General features: G+C 47.0%; 1 pseudogene; it reads left to right on the top strand.

Annotated features, from left to right (window-relative positions):
* Window positions 1-1,769: 1,769 nt before the first annotated feature.
* On the top strand, window positions 1,770-2,906 carry LOC145688706 (large subunit ribosomal RNA; annotated as a pseudogene).
* The last annotated feature ends 919 nt before the right edge of the window (window positions 2,907-3,825 follow it).

The raw sequence follows: 3,825 nt of genomic DNA, 5'->3' as shown, positions 1-3,825 counted from the left end.
GTTTTTTATTATTTATGTGTAAATTTTATATTTGCTTGTATCTTTTTAGTAATTTCATTTTTTTTATTGAAAGGTTTTAACATGTTTCTATTTAAGAAAAATTTGTAATTACCAAGGTTATTTTGACTCACATGCTTTGCATGGAAAATGCTTATGTAAATGTAACACACACTATTTAGAGGAAGCCTCTTTAACTCAACAAAGGGTTGTTATAGCCAAATGCCTCGTCACCTAATTAGTGACGCGCATGAATGGATTAACGAGATTCCCACCGTCCCTATCTACTTAACCCCGTCGTGGCCGGTCCCAAGTCCGTGCTGAGAAAGGGGGAGGGACCCCCTGTGTATGGCCAGGTCACATGTCTTGTGGTGGCTCGGTAACCCTCAGGGGGAGATAGGGTCTCGGGAGCAGCGTGGGAACACGCTTAACTCTTGTCTATCCTGTGCTAAAAGCTGGCAACGATTATTTAGTTGTCGGTGCGAACCAGGATAAGAACCTACCAGCGGAGGTGAGGCTTCGGCTATCCTCCGAAATGGGCAACTAACTCGTGCCATTGGATCTGGGAGAGTACGTGTGTCCTTATCGCGTCCTCAGTGAGGTAGGTAGCTTCGGCTGCCGTACCTACCGGCGGGGGTGAGCCTTCCGGTATCCCCCGAAATCGACAACTAAACCGTGACCTTGGGTCCGGGAGATAAGGCTGCGTGGTTCCCAACACGCTAAAAAAAAGTGGGTAGCTGGTGTGCCTAAAGGTGTAGGCGGACCCAGGAAGATGTAGATACTGCCCTCAAAGAGAGTGTAATGCGTTCTCTTGGGTCACGGATGGAATACCTAGTATCCTAACGCATACTCGTACCTCAGGAGCGCTGAGCAAGTGGGTTCCTCCTTTGTTCCAGTAGCGTGAGCTGGGTTCAGGAGCCACGTCCCTATCAGGGGAGCCGCCGCTCCCAAATGGCCATTGTCTTTAAAGGTAGACAGTCTACATCAGCCATTGGTTCTGGTAATGTACGGCTAAACTCTCCCGTAAGAAGAGGTAGTTCCGTATTGTTTGGACAGCCTTAGCGAAGGAAGGATGTGGGTGTCCCTTCTAATGGTGGCTTACACGTACCATTGGGATTCGGAAAAGTAGCTTAGCTACAACGTGTACGTGGTACCTAAACACGTTAAAGATAGGTAGCCCCGTATTGTTTGGGCGGACCTACCAGGGAAGACGCGGCTCCCAAATGACAATGTCTGCCTTTGAGCAAACGGTCTACATCAGTCATTGTCTCTGGTAATGTACGGTTTACCTCTACCGCAATTAGATGAAGTCCCGTATTGCTTGGAGGACCCTACCGGTTGAAGTATCGGATTCCAGCCTGCGGGAGAATCAAAAGGAGGTGAGGGACGGGCCAATCCCAGGTATCTAGCTAACGGTGAACACGGGCGGGAGGTGAGCTTGCCTTATAATATTCGGGCGCCATGCCTGCAGAGCATGGCAGGACTGACCCGCTAGCAGTCTGCCTCAACCAGTAGGTCAACTGGTAGGCACTCAGGACTTCGGTCTGGCCGAGCAGTGGGCGTATCCCACTCCGTCAGAGAATGGGGTTAAATCGCTTCGGCGAGTCAGAATTAGGGGACAAATTCTGATGCTGCACTTCGTGAACGAGAAATCGATAGGGTATATTGAGTTACTACGGGCGGGGTGCATTACATTCTTGAGGAACCCGCCCATTAATAAGACCAAACGGTCACGGGCATGCTCCCCATGCATGTAATTAAGCGTGGCATAGTAGACCACAAGCGAACAATGTCCCTATCTATTATCTAGCGAAACCACAGCGAAGGGAACGGCTTGGAAATATTAGCGGGGAAAGAAGACCCTGTTGAGCTTGACTCTAATCTGATACTGTAAGGGGACATGAGAGGTGTAGCATAAGTGGGAGACTCTTTACGGAGTCGCCGGTGAATTACCACTACTTTCATCGTTTCCTTACTTACTCGGTGAGGCGGAGCACTTGTGTCGTTCTTCGTGTTCGGCGTACGGTATTCTTGAACCAAGTCTGGCAAGTTTGTCTTCTCGGACGATCCGATCCGAGGACACTATCAGGCGGGGAGTTTGACAGACGCGGTACATCTGTCAAAGAATAACGCAGGTGTCCTAAGGCCAGCTCAGCGAGGACAGAAACCTCGCGTAGAGCAAAAGGGCAAAAGCTGGCTTGATCCCGATGTTCTGTAAGCATAGGGACTGAGAAAGCACGGCCTATCGATCCTTTTGGCTTGGAGGGTTTCCAGCAAGAGGTGTCAGAAAATTTACCACAGGGAAAACTGGCTTGTGGCGGCCAAGCGTTCATAGCGACGTCGCTTTTTGATCCTTCGATGTCGGCTCTTTCTATCATTGCGAAGCAGAATCCGCCAAGCGTTGGATAGTTCACCCACTAATAGCGAACGTGAGCTGGGTTTAGACCGTCGTGAGACAGGTTAGTTTTACCCTACTGATGCGCGATCGTTGCCATAGTAATCCTGCTCGCTACGAGAGGAACCGCCGATTCCGACAATTGGTTCATACACTTGGTCGAGCGGCCGGTGGTGTGACGCTACCATCCGCTGGATTCCACCTGAACGCCTCTAAGGTAGAATCAGATCTAGGTAGAGCAACAGTATCTGGCGTCTCTCATTTGAATGTGTATTTACTACGCGAATCGTAGGGGTAGGCTCGTCCTACTTTACATGACCCATGGTTTGCGGCAGATGTATTGTAAGGACGATATTGATCCTCAGAATCTCTGGCGTGAGTTACACCAAGGAGATGTTCAAGGTTGGGACGTGGAATCCTCTGTAAACGACTTAGATACCTGGCGGGGTATTGTGAACGGTAGAGCAGTTGCCACGCTGCGATCTGCTGAGAGTTAGCCCTTGTTGGAGGATTCGTCTTGTCGGTTAGGACACATTATTGAAATGGCAGTCAGTGATGATTATAGAGATGGCCCTTGGGCCTAGAGCTTCGAAATTCTCTGTATGGCATTTCCCCAGTGTGCACAATCTGAGTTACTATAATTATCACAGTACTATATTCAGCCATCGTTTATTCAATTCTCCCGACCTTCAAGATCTGAAATGAACATTCCCTCCTATGGTGCTCAATATAAATTACATGTATTTTGTCAGTACTGCTTTTCACGTCCATTTAGACAGCCCCCTTCAAGACACAATCGGAAATGGTCTCAATCGTTTTTACATTGTTTGTACAGACATGTGCAGGCGATATTATCGTTTGTTCACGATTAGGGGCGCCGCCAGAACGAAAACAATGTGGGGGCTGTCGAAATGGTAGCCCCCCGGCTAAAAATATCAAATTCAACCATAAATAGTCGCAATCGTTTGTATCCTCGTCGCCATAAGTGCCTTTACATCGCAGTGACGGGTATGTGACCGCGCAGTACTCCAAGGAAGGGATGGTTGTATAAGAATTTTTTTATTAATTTTGAAGAGTTTTTATTTGACTAGGGAATTAACATAGGTATAGGGAGTAAAGACACAGATTTGAAGCATCAGTGCACGAAAAGATTCGTATTCTCAGTTTTTCTATTTATTGTTTTATATGTTAAGTTAAACACCACAATATGCATCACTGATATCGCAGATCATATTATTTTGTAAAATCGTGTCTGTAACCTATTGTAAAACATTCATCTCAAGACATGATGTAGAGAAAAGAGAAAGAGATAAGGCATCTGTAATATATGTATATGTGACTCGATAAGTAATTGTAGAAATTAGTTAAAGGACACGTAAGAGAGCGAAAAGGAGGTCTAGAAGTCTGAACTCTTTAGAAACGTCCTAGATAGG

Source organism: Thermobia domestica, chromosome 6 (assembly GCF_964235325.1).
Source record: "Thermobia domestica chromosome 6, izTheDome1.hap1.1, whole genome shotgun sequence".
Taxonomy (NCBI): Eukaryota; Metazoa; Arthropoda; class Insecta; order Zygentoma; family Lepismatidae; genus Thermobia; species Thermobia domestica.
The sequence above is the reverse complement of the archived record's forward strand: the minus strand, read 5'-3'. Positions and strand labels throughout refer to the sequence as shown.